The 15273-nt window shown below is 49.3% G+C and overlaps 1 long non-coding RNA gene across 2 annotated transcripts; it reads left to right on the top strand.

The window, feature by feature from the left end:
• The first annotated feature begins 416 nt into the window (after positions 1-416).
• LOC139361463 (uncharacterized) lies at positions 417-6015 on the top strand. 2 transcript variants are annotated; one of them, XR_011619020.1, is made up of 3 exons: positions 417-640; positions 5085-5211; positions 5724-6015. It is a non-coding gene; the product is annotated as an uncharacterized lncRNA (long non-coding RNA). The 2 variants fall into 2 exon arrangements; XR_011619021.1 differs by lacking the exon at positions 417-640 and adding an exon at positions 2787-2966.
• The last annotated feature ends 9258 nt before the right edge of the window (positions 6016-15273 follow it).

Here is a 15273-nt window from a genome sequence, read left to right as displayed (position 1 = left end):
TGCAGCCAGGCCCCGCCTGCCTCAGTCGATGTGCTCAGCCCATCCATTTTCACCCGGAGGGGTCCGGAATCGGATCTGACGGGGGGTCGTGAGATGACCCCAGCAGGTGCCCTGAAGCTCCCCCTCCCCGGGGGAAATCGGCCCAAGGAGGTCCTGAAGACAGGACTCCTGGGGGTCTCGGCTTTGGACCTGGGACGCCGCCCGCGGCCCCCTCTCCCACGCGGCGCCCTACCGGACCCCGGATCCAGCCGCTGCCAAGGCTGCAGCAGGAGAGCCCCTGGCGACCAGCGGCCGCTATCATTTAAATGGGACGCAGCCTGACTGCCCGCAACCGAGCGCGGGGCGGCCAAGCCAATGCGCATGCGCAAGGCGCGAGCGGGCGGGGGTGGCTGCCATCAGAGTGGTTCCCACGGTTGTCACGGAAACCACGCCCCGACGCTTAGCAAACAGGAGCCCTCCGTAGCAGTGCTTGGGTGTCGGAGCTCCGAGGCTCCAGCCTGACCTCTCCACGGGGTGGACAGGACTGTCTCCGGACGCCAAGAGTCCTGGCAAAGGGTTGACAGGATTGTTGAAAGCACAGGCGGAGTCCCAGGGTAACAGCGCCGCATCCCAGCCTCAGGCCCGCCCGGACGCTGTTCCGGTGAGTCTCTCCAGAAGTCGTGCCACCGCAATCGCGAGGAAGGGTCAGCCTGCAGGCCTGTGGGCTGCTCTCTCGACCGAGGGTCGTTCTGGTCGAGAGTCGAACCCCGTAGCCACAGCGGCTGCCTGGGGGTGTTTGTTTCTGCGCCCCTGCTCTATGACAGTTTGTGTGTGTGTGAGTGTGTGTGTGTCTCCCATGTTCGATTCTGTCTGTCACTGTGAGTTTCCTGCCCCCTCTCTGTCGCTCTGTCGGTTGACGTGTAAGAGTGTGTGTGTGTGTGTGTGTGTGTGTGTGTGTTTACAGGAATGTGCCCTGTGCGTCAAAAAGCGATTTCTTGCCGGTCGGCATGTCTTTCGTAAGCGTCCTTCCCAGTCTCTGCCTGGGTCGTTTGTCCCCTTTTCCACCGTTTCCTCGGCGGTTCCACTTGGGATTCTGAAGGCCTCGACCACGTGAGGAGATGCGTCGCTCCCGGAGCAGTTGAAATCTCATCCCCATCCCATGCGGCCTCTTTTCTGGGATCAAGACGAACACACTCCAGCCACGGACAACAGCCGCACGGGAGCTCATTGGCCTGCAGGAGAGGAGCAGGCCCACATCACAGAAGAGGCTTGCATCTTTTCAGGGCTCTTCTCTGAGAAAAGAAGCCACACCACGACACAGGCTGAAAGAGGAAGCCGGAATGTGAGATGGCCACAATCCCAGTCACTGCAACGCTGGCCTCACTGGACAAGCCACCCCTTAGGCACCACTCCCCTTAAGCCTGTGGGGGTGGCACGGTGCTGTACCCTGCCTGGGCTCTGGCCCCTGCTCCGTCATCCCTCTGGCTGTGTATCCCCTGTTTCTCAGGGGCATCGATGCTTCTTGGACTGGCTGGATGTCTTCCATGAGGATCATTTCCCAGTCCATCAGGGAGACACTTCCTGGAGATCCCTGTCATGATCGTTTCTCTCTCCAAACCTGCTTCGGTTTGGGCCGATTTCCACCGGGGGAGGGGGAGCTTCAGGGCGCCTGCTGGGGTCTCAGGACAGCGCTTCAGATCCGATTCTGGACCCCTCCGTGTGAGAAAGCATGGGCTGAGCACACCTAGTGAGGCGGGTAGGGCCTCGCTGCAGCCCGCAATCATCCCATGGGCCTCAAGGCGTGCTGTCAACTGAAAGTTCACTGACCCATCTGAGCACTCTGCCTCCCTCCTTCTTCGAAAGACAAGTCCTTGTCTTCTGAGACAGGTGCTGTCGCCTTTCCTCTGCACATCCAGTCTCATTCCTGAGAGTGAGACTCCCATCTGCTCGTGGGTGGACTGAGCCCCTGAAACTTTTGGCCTGCTGCTAGATCCCAGGCATTCTTTGATTTTCCCTGGCATTCATGGAAAGATCACCTGTGCCCCCCTTCCACCGGGCACATGCCTGGACACCAGTGTTTCTTCCGCCATCGCCCCGTGTGCCCTCACTGACACACGTTCACCCCATCTGCCCTAGGGGACGCCAGTGCCCCGCCTTGGCTCCACCTCGGAATCGCCCCTGGACCTGTTTACACGTGTCCTGGAAAGCACAATCAGCTTGAAGGAGCCCCAGGCCCTTCAGAATCACGGCAGGCCACTGCTCTTTCAAAGGAGGGACGCAGAGGGCTCACGGGTCAGTGAATTTTCAGCTGACACCACGCCTTGAGGCCCATGGGATGTTTCTGGGCTGCAGCGAGACCCTGCCTGCCTCAGTCGATGTGCTCAGCGCATCCATTCTCCCCCGGAGGTGTCCAGAATCGGATCTGACGGGGGGTAGTGAGATGACCCCAGCAGGTGCCCTGAAGCTCCCCCTCCCCCGGTGGAAATCCGCCCAAGGAGTTCCTGAGGACAGGACTCCTGGGGATCTTGGCTTTGGACCTGGGACGCCGCCCGCGGCCCCCTCTCCCACGCGGCCCCCTACCGGACCCCGGATCCAGCCGCTGCCAAGGCTGCAGCAGGAGAGCCCCTGGCGCCCATCGGCCGCCATCGTTTAAAGGGGACGCAGCCTGTCTGCCTGCAGCGGAGCACGGGGCGGCCGAGTCAATGCGCATGCGTGAGGCGCGAGCGGACGGGGGGGCTGCCGTCACAGTGGTTCCCACGGTTGTCACGGAAACCACGCCCCGACGCTTGGCAAACAGGAGCCCTCCGTGGCGGTGCTTGGGTGTCGGGGCTCCGAGGCTTCAGCCTGACCTCTCCACGGGGTCGACAGGACTGTCTTCGGACGCCAGGAGTCGTGGCAAAGGGTTGACCAGATTGTTGATAGCACAGGCGGAGTCTGAGGGAAGCAGCGCCGCATCCCAGCCTCAGGCCCGCCTGGACGCTGTTCGGGTGAGTCTCCTCAGAAATCGTGCCCCCGGGATCGCGAGGACGGGTCGGACTGCAGGCCCGTGGGCTGCTCTCTCAACCGAGGGTCGTTCTGGTCGAGAGTCGAAGCCCGTAGCCACAGCGGCTGCCTGGGGGTGTTTCTTTCTGCGCCCTGCTCTATGACTGTCTGTGTGTGTGTGTGTGTGTGTGTGTGTGTGTGTGTGTGTGTGTGTGTGTTTGCAGCAATGTGCCCCGTGCGCCAAAAAGCGATTTCTTGCCGGTCGGCATGTCTTTGGTAAGCGTCCTTCCGAGTCTCTGCCTCGGTCGTGTGTCCCCTTTTCAACCGTTTCCTCGGCGGTTGCACTTGGGTTTCTGAAGGCCTCGACCACGTGAGGAGATGCGTCGCTCCCAGAGAAGTTGAAATCTCATCCCCATCCCGTGCGGACTCTTTTCTGGGATCAAGACGAACACACTCCAGCCACGGACAACAGCCGCACGGAAGCTCATTGTTCTGCAGGAGAGGAGCAGGCCCACATCACAGAAGAGGCTTGCATCTTTTCAGGGCTCTTCTGTGAGAAAAGAAGCCACACCACGACACAGGCTGAAAGAGGAAGCCGGGAATGGGAGATGGTCACAATCCCAGTCACTGCAACGCTGGCCTCACTGGACAAGCCACCCGTTAGGCACCACTCCCCTTAAGCCTGTGGGGGTGGCACGGTGCTGTACCCTCCCTGGGCTCTGGCCTCTGCTCCGTCGTCCCTCTGGCTGTGTATCCTCTGTTTCTCAGGGGCATCGATGCTTCTTGGTGTGGCTGGATGTCTTCCATGAGGATCATTTCCCAGTCCATCAGGGAGACACTTCCTGGAGATCCCTGTCATGATCGTTTCTCTCTCCAAACCTGCTTCGGTTTGGGCCGATTTCCACCGGGGGAGGGGGAGCTTCAGGGCGCCTGCTGGGGTCTCAGGACAGCGCTTCAGATCCGATTCTGGACCCCTCCGTGTGAGAAAGCATGGGCTGAGCACACCTAGTGAGGCGGGTAGGGCCTCGCTGCAGCCCGCAATCATCCCATGGGCCTCATGGCGTGCTGTCAACTGAAAGTTCCCTGACCCATCTGAGCCCTCTGCCTCCCTCCTCCTTCGAAAGACAAGTCCTTGTCTTCTGAGAGAGATGCTGTCACCTTTCCTCTGCACATCCAGTCTCATTCCTGAGAGTGAGACTCCCATCTGCTCGTGGGTGGACTGAGCCCCTGAAACTTTTGGCCTGCTGCTAGATCCCAGGCGTTCTTTGATTTTCCCTGGCATTCATGGAAAGATCACCTGTGCCCCCCTTCCACCGGGCACATGCCTGGACACCAGTGTTTCTTTCGCCATCGCCCCGTGTGCCCTCACTGACACACATTCACCCCATCTGCCCTAGGGGACGCCAGTGCCCCGCCTTGGCTCCACCTCGGAATCGCCCCTGGACCTTTTTACACGTGTCCTGGAAAGCACAATCAGCTTGAAGGAGCCCCAGGCCCTTCAGAATCACGGCAGGCCACTGCTCTTTCAAAGGAGGGACGCAGAGGGCTCACCGGTCAGTGAATTTTCAGCTGACACCACGCCTTGAGGCCCATGGGATGTTTCTGGGCTGCAGCGAGGCCCTGCCTGCCTCAGTCGATGTGCTCAGCGCATCCATTCTCCCCCGGAGGTGTCCAGAATCGGATCTGACGGGGGGTAGTGAGATGACCCCAGCAGGTTCCCTGAAGCTCCCCCTCCCCCGGTGGAAATCGGCCCAAGGAGGTCCTGAGGACAGGACTCCTGGGGATCTTGGTCTTGGACCTCGGACGCCGCCCGCAGTCCCCTCTCCCACGCGGCCCCCTACCGGACCCCGGATCCAGCCGCTGCCAAGGCTGCAGCAGGAGAGCCCCTGGCGCCCAGCGGCCGCCATCGTTTAAATGGGCTGCAGCCTGACTGCCCGCAGCGGATTGCGGGGTGGGCGGCCGAGCCAATGCGCATGCTCGAGACGCCAGCTGGCGGGGGGCCGCTGTCTGAGTGGTTCTGAAGGTTTTCACAGAAACCACGCCCCGACGCTTGGACAACAGTAGCCCTCCTTGGCAGTGCTTGGGTTTCGGGGCTCCCAGGCTCCAGCTTGACTTCTCCACAGGGTCCACAGGATTGTCTCCGGACGCCAGGAGTCGTGGCAACGGGCTGACCAGATTGTTGTAAGCACAGGCGGAGTCCAAGAGAAGCTGTGCCACATCCCAGCCTCTGGCCGGCCGGACACTGTTCGGGTGAGTCTCCCCAGTAGTGGTGTCCCCGGGATCTCGAGGTCGGATCGGCCTGCAGGCCCGTGGGCTGCTCTCTCAACCGAGGGTCATTGTGGTCGAGAGTCGAACCCCTTAGCCACAGCGGCTCTTGGGGGTGTTTGTTTCTGCGCCACTGCTGTATGACTGTGTGTGTGTGTGTGTGTGTGTGTGTGTGTGTGTTTGTGTGTCTCCCATTTTCGATTCTCTCTCTGTCTGTCACTCTCTGTGAGTTTCTTGCCCTCTCTCTGTCGGTGGACCTGTGTGTGTGTGTTTGCAGGAATGTGCCCCGTGCGCCAATAAGCGATTTCTTGCCGGTCGGCATGTCTTTAGTAAGCCTCCTTCCGAGTCTCTGCCTGGGTCGTGTGTCCCCTTTTCAACCGTTTCCTCGGCGGTTTCACTTGGGTTTCTGAAGGCATCTACCTCGTGAGGAGATGCGTCGCTCCCAGAGAAGTTGAAATCTCATCCCCATCCCGTTCGGGCTCTTTTCTGGGATTAAGACGAACACACTCCAGCCACGGACAACAGCCGCACGGGAGCTCATTGTCCTGCCCACATCACAGAAGAGGCTTGCATCTTTTCAGGGCTCTTCTCTGAGAAAAGAAGCCACACCACGACACAGGGTGAAAGAGGAAGCCAGGAATAGGAGATGGCTACACTGCTAGTCACTGAAACGCTGGCTTCTCTCTTCAATCCACCCGTTTGGCACCACTCCCCTTAAGCCCGTGGGGGTGGCACGGTGCTGTACCCTCCCTGGGCTCTGGCCTCTGCTCCGTCGTCCCTCTCGCTGTGTATCCCCTGTTTCTCTGGTCCATGGATCCTTCTTGGTCTGGCTGAATGTCTTCCATAAAGATCATTTCCCAATCCATCAGGGAGACACTTCCTAGAGATCCCTGTCATGATCGTTTCTCTCTCCAAACCTGCTTCGGTGTCAGCCGATTTCCACCGGTGGAGGGGGAGCTTCGGGGTGCCTGCTGGGGTCTCAGGACTCCGCTTCAGATCCGATTCTGGACCCCTTTGGGTGATACAGCATGGGCTGAGCACACCTAGTGAGGCAGGCAGGGCCTTGCTGCAGCCCACAATCATCCCATGGGCCTCAAAGCCTGCTGTCAACTGAAAGTTCACTGACCCATCTGAGCCCTCTGCCTCCCTCCTCCTTTGAAAGACAAGTCCTTGTCTTCTGGGACAGGTGCTGTCTCACTTCCTCTGCACATCTAGTCTCATTCTTGAGAGTGAGACTCCCCTCTGCTCCTCGGTGGAATGACCCCCTGAAACTTTTTGTCTGCTGCTAGATCCCAGGCGTTCTTTGATTTTCCCTGGCATTTATGAAAAAGTGCCTTTTGCCCCCCTGCTACTGAGCACATGAATGGACACCGTTATTTCTTTCGCCATTTCCCCATATGCCCTCAGTGACACGTTCTGACACTCTGCTCCAGGATACATCAGTGCCATGCGTGGTGGCATTGTTGCCACCTGGAAATCATCCCTGGAATTGTTTACAGGTGTACTGGAAAGTGCGTCAGCTTGAAGGGGCCCCAGACCCTTCAGAATCATGGCAGCCTACTGCTCTTTCAAAGGAGGGAGGCAGAGGGCTCACGGGTCAGTGAACTCTCAGCTGACACCACGTCTTGAAGCCCATGGGATAATTTTGGGCTGTAGCGAGGCCCAGCCTGCCTCCGTAGATGTGCTCTGGTGATCCTTTTTGTCCCAGAGTGGTCCAGAGTCGGGTCTGATGAGGGGTCCTGAGACGATCCCAGGGGCCCCCCTGAAGCTGCCCGTCCCCTGGTGACAATCGGCCCAAGGAGGTCCTGCAGATGGGACTCCCGGCGGTTGGGTCTGGGGACACCGTCCGTGGCCCGGTCTCCCACGTGGCCCCCTACTAGAGCCGGGATCCAGCCGATGGCAAGGCTGCAGCAGGAGGGCCCCTGGTGCCGAGCTGCTGTCATTGTTTACAGTGGACTCAGTATGTCTGCTGGGAGCGGAATTCCATGACGCTACCAGTGTCCTGGAATGTGGTATCAGCTTGCAGGAGCCCTATGGTAAAGAAGACTAGGCTAGCTGGAGACAAAAAATGCAAGGAAAGGCATAAACCAATGGGAGCCAGTGGTATTAATGGTGGCACTTGGTAACTTGCAGATGAGGAGCAGTTTTTGGACAGAAAAGAGGGTAACATATTTGTTGACTACCTGGTCTGTGTCACCTTTTTTTGTAATCTCCCAGCTACCCTGTGAGATAAACATTATTATTCCCATCTTATTGATGAAGAAACTGACTTTCAGAAAATGTTTAATTCCCCAAGGCTGCCATGTGGATGATCTGAGTCTTAGGGCCAGCTCTGTCTGGCTGTACATTCTTTTTCACACCATCACATTAACCTTTGGGAAATGAAGGAGGCAAGGCATAAGGTAGTGAGGCCCAGAGTTTCCCATAGGAACCCATCAGTGGATCTGTCAAAGTCAAAACATGAGCTGAAATATGTTATAATAATACTTAGCAGGGACCCGGGTATAGTGTCTCACACCTATAACCCCAACACTTTGGGAGGCCAATGCGCGTGGATCACTTGAGCTCAGGCCAGCATGGTGAAACCCCGTATACAAAAAATTCAAAAGATTAGCTGAGTGTGGTGGTACATGCCTGTAATCCCAGCTACTTGGGAGCCTGAGGCACGAGAATCACTTGAATCTGGGAGGCGGAAGTTGCAGTAAGCTCGGATCATGCCACTGCACTCCAGCCAAGGAGACAGAGCAAGACTCCATTTCAAAACAAACAAACAAAAACAAAACAAAACGAACAAAAAAACCTTAGAAGGGGAAGAAGTCATCTGAAGAGAGCTCTGACACAGCCCTTGGTTTCTTCTAAGGAGCAACAGTGGAGTTAGGAGCCGTGCCTTATTCCTCTGTGCTCCCTGGTGCCTTGTGCTTGTTTATTGAACAGTCTATGTCATTGTTTTCCTGGAATAGCATAGTGATTAAGAGCATGGGCTTTCAAATTTGACAGATCCAGATTTAAATCCTGTCTTCACTGGAAATGGTGGTTTTTTATTATACATGGAAATAATTGAAAATGGATCCCTAGCTCATACTAGCAAAAATCAATTCCAAATGGATTAAGAATCCGAATTGGACATCATTGTTTGTTTCACCATTGCCCTGTATGCCCTCAGTGACACACGCTCACACCGTCTGCTCTAGGATATGCCAGCGCCACGCGTGGTCGCATTGGCTCCATTGGTTGCATTGGTCGAACATCAGCAAAATTTAAAACATTCAGAAGATATACATATAAGCAAATATCTTTATGACCTGAGAAAGGGACCAAATTCTTAATCAAGACACAAAAATTACTAGCTATAAAATAAAAGATACATACATTTGATTGTATTAAAACTAAGAATTGAACAGATTTTTGGAGCGGGGCCAAGATGGCCAACTAGAAGCAGCCCTGATTGGAGGCTGCCAACAAAAATAAGCAAAAGAGCATACGCATTCAGCACTGGCAAACAAGGTATCCAAGTTCTCTCATCAGGACTGACTGGGCAGCTGGTGTGACCCACAGAGAGGAAGGAATAGTGGTGTGGTACAGTGGGCCACCTAAGAAGCACATGGAGCTGGGGACCCCCCAGCCACTAGCCAAGGGAAGTGGTGAGTGAGTATGCCACCCACGCTGGGAAACTGCTTTTTCCATGGAACTGTGTAACCCACAAATAGGAATATCCCACTTGTGAGTCTACACCTCTGGGGCCTAGAGTCCTAACCATGAGCCACACAGATTTTCAACATCCACTCAGCTAGAATCTGCTTAAACCTGCTGAGTTCCCTGTGGGGAGGGGTGGCCGCCTGCTGTCTAAGCCATCTGAGTTCCTTGGTGGAGGGGCGGCAGGCAACACTGGGCCTGCTAGCTGCCTAACACACTAAGCTCCCAGGGCAGGAGAAAGGATGGCAGCCATCTCTACAGCTCCAGGCTGGGCTTTTCCCCTGATGGAACCAGGGAGACCGGATGGCTTGGTCCCAAGAGGTATTCCCCACGGCCCAACACACCAGCTGTGGCAGACTGTGTCCAGAATGCCGCTTCAGGCCTGACCCTGACCCAGCCCTCCTCACTGGGTGGGGCCTCCCTGTAGGAACTCCAACAACTCCAGCCAGGGACTCAGGGACAAAACTCTGATTTCTCTGGGCCTGAGCTCCTAGGGATAGGGTGACCATAGTTTCCATGGAACAGCAGACTTAGTGATCCCTCCCACTATTTCTGAGGAATATGGGCAGCCCAGATGAGTGGGTTTCCCCCAGCATGGGTCACCCCCCTCCACCAAGGCACAAACACTTCATTAAATGGGTCCTGCTACCTATGCCACCCAATTGTGTGAGACCCTCCAACAGGGGTGTCAACACCCTAAACAAGAGTGTTCCTACTGGCATCAGGTTGGTGCCCCTTGAGGTCAAAGATCCCAGGGGAAGAAGGAGACACCCATCTTGGCTGTTCTCCAGCCTCCTCAAGTGACATCTCCAGGCATGGGAGCAAACCAGATGAATAAGGCCTGAGGTGAACCCACAGCAAACCGCAGCCACCCTACAGAAGAAGGACCTGAACATTGAAAGAAAAACAAACAAAGAAAGAGAATGCAACAACAACATTATCAACAAATATGTCCCCACAAAAACCTCATCCAAGGGTCAACATCTCAAAAACTGAAACTAGACAAACTCATGAAGACGAGAAAGAATCAACAAAAAAAAACTCTGAATTCCCAAAAGGTGAGAGTGCCTATTCTCCAAATGATCACAACACCTCTCCAGCAAGGGCACAAAACTGGAGGGAGGATGAAATGGACAAACCGACAGGAGTAGGCTTCAGAAGGTAGGTAATAACAAATTCTTCTGAGCTAAAGAAGCCTGTTCTAACCCAATGCAAAGAAACTGAGAACTTTGATAAAATGTCAGAGGAGCTGCTAACTAGAATAACCCGTTTAGAAAGGAACATAAATGACCTGGTGGAGGTGAAAAACACAGCACGAGAACTTCTTGAAGCATGCACAAGTGTGAATAGCTAAATCAATCAAGTGGAAGAAAGAATATCACAGTTCAAAGACCATCTTGCTGAAATAAGGGAGGCTGACAAAATTAGAGAAAAAAGAATGAAAAAGAATGAACAAAACTTCAGAGAAATATGGGACTATATAAAAAGACTGAACCTATGATTGATTGGAGTACCTGAAAGAGATGCGGAGAATGGAACCAAGTTGGAAAACACATTTCAGTGTATTATCTAGGAGAACTTCCCCAACCTAGCAAGACAGGCCAACATTCAAATTCAGGAAATACAGAGAACACTACTAAGATACTCCATGAGAAGATCATAATCCTCAGATACATAATCCTCACATAATCCTCAGATTCTCCAAGGTCAAAATGAAGGAAAAAATGTTAAGGGCAGCCTGGGACAAAGGCTAGATCACCTACAAAAGGAAGCCTATTAGACTAACAGTGGATCTCTGAGCAGAAACCCTATAAGCCAGAGAAGAGTGGGGGCCAATATTCAACATTCTTAAAGAAAAGAATTTTCAATCCACAATTTCGTATCTAGCCAAACTAAGCTTTATAAGTGAAGGAGAAATAAAATCCTTCTCAGATTAACAAATGCTGAGGGATTTTTGTCACCACCAGGCCTGCCTTGCAAGAACTCCTAAAGGAAGCACTAAATATGGAAAGGAAAAACCGGTACCAGCTACTGCAAAAGCACACCAAAATATAAAGACCAAAGACACTATGAAGAAACTGCATCAACTAGTGTGCAAAATAATGAGCTAGCATCATGATAACAGGATCAAATTCACATATAACAATATTAACCTTAAATATAAATGGACTAAATATCCCAGTTAAAAGACACAGACTGGCAAATTGGATAAAGAGTCAAGACCCATCAATGTGCTGTATTCAGGAAACTCATCTCACATGTAAAGACACATATAGGCTCAAAATAAAGGGATGGAGGAAAATTTACCAAGCAAATGGAAAGAGAAAAAAAAAGCAGGGGTTGCAATCCTAGTCTCTGACAAAACAGACTTTATATCAACAAAGATAAAAAAAGACACAGACGGGCATTACATGATGGTAAAGGGATTAATCCAACAAGAAATACTAACTATCCTAAATAAACATGCATCCATTACAGGAGCACCCAGATTCATAAAACAAGTTATTTTAGAGACTACAAAGAGGCTTAGACTCACACAATTTAACATCCAACTGTCAATATTAGACAGATCAATGAGACAGAAAATTACAAAGATATTCAGGACTTGAACTCAGCTCTGGATCAAGGGGACCCAAGAGATATCTACAGAAATCTCCACCCCAAATCAACAGAATATACGTTGTTCTCAGTGTCACATGGCACTTATTCTAAAATTGACCATGTAATTGGAAGTAAACACTCCTCAGCAAATACAAAAGTACTGAAATCATAATGAACAGTCTCTCAGACCACAGTGCAATCAAATTAGAACTCAGGATTAAGAAACTCATTCAAAACCACACAACTACGTGAAAATTGAACAACCTGCTTCTGAATGATTCCTGGCTAAATAATGAAATCAAAGCAGAAAGTAAGAAGTTCTTTGAAACTAATGAGAATAAAGAGACAACGTACCAGAATCTCTAGGACACAGCTAAAGCAGTGTTAAGAGGAAAATGTATAGCACTAAATACCCACATCAGAAAGCTAGAAAGATCTCAAATCAACACCCTAACAGCACAATTAAAAGAACTAGAGAAGCAAGAGCAAACAAATCTAAAAGCTAGCAGAGACAACAAATAACTAAGATTAGAGCAGACCTGAAGGAGTTAGAGACATGACAAACTCTTAAAAAAATCAATGAATCCAGGAGCTGATTTTCTGAAAAAAAAAAAAAAAATAGACTGCTAGCTAGACTAATAAAGAAGAAAAGAGAGAAGAATCAAATAGACACAATAAAAAATGATAAAGGGGATATCACCACTGACCCCACAGAAATAGAAACTACTCTCAGAGAATACTATAAACACCTCTATGCAAATGATCCAGAAAATCTAGAAGAAATTGTTAAATTCCTGGACACATACACCCTCCCAAGACTAAACCAAGAAGAAGTTGAATCCCTGAATAGGTCAAAAACTCTCAATAAACTAGATATTGATGGAACGTATTTCAAAATAATAAGAGCTATTTATGACAAACTCACAGCCAATATCATACTGAACAAAGCTGGAGACATCACGCTACTTGACTTCAAACTATACTACAAGGCTACAGTAATCAAAACAGCATGGTACTGGTACCAAAACAGACATATAAACAAACGGAACAGAACAGACACCTCAGAAATAATGCCATACATCTACAACCATCTGATCTTTGACAAACCTGACAAAAACAAGCAATGAGGAAAGGATTCACTATTTCATAAATGGTGCTGGGAAAACTGGCTAGCCATATGCAGAAAACTGAAACTGGGCCCCTTCCTTACACCTTATACAAAAAATAACTCAAGATGGATTACAGACTTAAATGTAAAACTGAAAACCATAAAAGTCCTTGAAGAAAACCTAGGCAATGCCATTCAGTATATAGGAATGGGCAAAAATCTCATGATGAAAACACCAAAAGCAATTGCAATGAAAGCTAAAATTGACAAATGGGATCTAATTAAGCTAAAGAGCTTCTGCACAACAAAATAAACTATCATCGGAGTGAACAGGCAACCTACAGAATGGGAGAAAAATTTTGTGAACCAGGCATCAAACAAAGGTCTAATATCCAGCATTCATAAGAAACTTAAACAAATTTACAAGAATATAACAACCCCATCAAAAAGTGGGCAAAGGATATGAACTAGCACCTCTCAAAAGAAGACATTTATGTGGCAAACAAACACACAAAAAAGCTCAACATCACTGATCATTAGAGAAATGCAAATCAAAACCACATTGAGATATCATCTCATGCCAGTCAGAATGGCAATTATTAAAATGTCAAGAAACAATAGATGCTGGTGAGGCTGTGGAGAAATAGGAATGCTTTTACACTGTTTTTGGGAGTGCAAATTAGTTCAAACACTGTGGAGGACAGTGTGACGATTCCTCAAGGATCTAGAACCAGAAATACCATTTGACCCAACAATCCCATTACTGGGTATATACCCAAAGGAATATAAATCATTCTACTATAAAGAAACATGCACATGTATGTTTATTGCAGCACTATTTACAATAGCAAAGACATGGAACCAACACAAATGCCCATCAATGACAGACTGGATAAAGAACATGTGGTACATATACACCATGGAATACTATGCAGCCATAGAAAGGAATGAGATCATGTCCTTTGCAGGGACATGGATGAAGCTGAAAGCCATCATCCTCAGCAAACTGACACAAAAACAGAAAATCAAACACCACAGGTTCTCACTCATAAGTGGGAGTTGAACAAAGAGAACACATGGATACAGGGAGGGGAACAACACACTCTGGGGTCTGTGGGGGGTTGGGGGTGAGGCATCAGGACAAACAGCCAATGTATGCGGGGCTAAAAACCTAGATAATGGGTTGATAGCAAACCACCATGGCACACCTACACCTATGTAACAAACCTGCATGTTCTGCATGTGTATCCTGGAACTTAAAGTAAAATAAAAAATAAAAAAATAAGAATTTCTGCACAAAAGTAAAAATACAAGCTACAAACTTGGAGAAAATATTTGAAACACAGCTAACAAAAGATTAGTTTTAAAAAAATACGTAAAGCACTTCTAAAATAAGAAAAAACTCAATAGGAAAATGGGCAAAAGCCGCAAAGAAGCATTTCATAGAACAAGAAACACCTTTAACTAATAAGTCTATAACTAGATACTCACCTCACCAATAATCATGAAGGGACATTTCATCACCATGAAATGCCAGTTTACACACATATGACTAACAAATCCAAGAGGTATGACAATACCAAACGTTGGATATCAACAGGGTCTCAAACACATTGCTGGGGGGAAACTGGAAAACAATTTGGCATTATCTGTTAAAGTTGAATTCTGGCATACCCAGCAAATCTATCTGATGTATTCCCTATTTCTCTAAGTATATACCCAAGAGGAAATTTAGTACATGTACGCCAGGAGGCACATATACAAAGACTAACCACGGTTGAACTTGCCAAAATAGCAAAAACCTGAAACCAACCTAACTACCTATTGAAAGGAGAATGCATAAACAAATAATAGTATACTCATAAAATGGAATATTCCACAGCATAAAGACAAAAGAGTTACAGCTGGACTCCTTCACATGGGTGAATCAAAGCAGCATCATGTTGAATGAAAAGAGGCAAATCACAGAAGACTGCATACACAACATGATATGCTTCTTATAAAATTTGAAAACTAAGCAAAATTAAAACAAAACTAAGCAAAACTGAATACTATACAACTTATGTACACACATTTCTGTTTTAAAAACCTTTTAAAAGAGGCAAGGAAATGCTAAGCATAATATTCAAGAAATATTTATCTCTGGGGAGAAGATAGAGGTTGGAAAGTAGAAAACACACAGGGAGCTACAAGTTGTTGAATATTCTGTTCTTGTTTTGGGAAGTGGGTTCCAAGTATTTATTATATTATTTAGTGTATATACATAAAGTAAAAGAAAAGATGGCTTTCAATGGATCAGTGCGGATAATTGCCATGAATGATTAATTCTGATTAATCCAATCCTGTGAACCAAAGAGCCAATCAGTCAATAAATAAGAAATCCTGGCTCCATCACATGCTAATTTTATGAAATTTTATTCACTAAGGGGAAAGAAAAACCATGGACTATTATAAGAATTAACTGAGAGATAATGGGAACTGTTTTATATCAGCTTTATTGGGATGTAATTCATATCCCATACAATTCACCCATTTAAAGTGTATATAATTCAGTGGTTTTTCATATGGAGTTGTGAAACCATTACCACAATCAATTTTAGAACTCTTTCATCACCCCACAAAGAAATCCTGTACCCATCAGGAGT

This window comes from Macaca nemestrina, unplaced genomic scaffold (assembly GCF_043159975.1).
Source record: "Macaca nemestrina isolate mMacNem1 unplaced genomic scaffold, mMacNem.hap1 Scaffold_51, whole genome shotgun sequence".
NCBI lineage: Eukaryota > Metazoa > Chordata > Mammalia > Primates > Cercopithecidae > Macaca > Macaca nemestrina.
The sequence above is the reverse complement of the archived record's forward strand: the minus strand, read 5'-3'. Positions and strand labels throughout refer to the sequence as shown.